The sequence below is a fragment of the Halyomorpha halys genome, unplaced genomic scaffold (genome assembly GCF_000696795.3).
Source record: "Halyomorpha halys isolate HHAL.00 unplaced genomic scaffold, Hhal_1.1 Scaffold1089.1, whole genome shotgun sequence".
Lineage (NCBI taxonomy): Eukaryota > Metazoa > Arthropoda > Insecta > Hemiptera > Pentatomidae > Halyomorpha > Halyomorpha halys.
In genome coordinates, this window is record NW_027114705.1 from 1,371 (window position 1) to 1,693 (window position 323).

Sequence of the window (323 nt, forward strand, 5' to 3'; positions counted from 1 at the left end):
ATCTCTTTGGCCAACTGTACCTTGAGGATTGTAACCAGGAACCCTATTCTTCTCTTGACCTCTTTCTCATCCACTATGTCTGTCATGTTCTTCATAATTTGGCTATTCCGGTCAAGGAGAACCCTGGCATATTGCCCGTTTGACTTCTTAGGTCTTCTCACCTTTCTTAACATTTAGAAGATGTCTTCCTCCGTCAGTTTCGTTAAACGTCGTCGTCCGTCGTCCTTTACCATGTTAAGGGAGGTGAGAAAAATTTTTGAAATCTAGCGGACAATATACCGGAGTTCTCGTTGCCCAGTATAACCAAGTCATGGAGAATATGA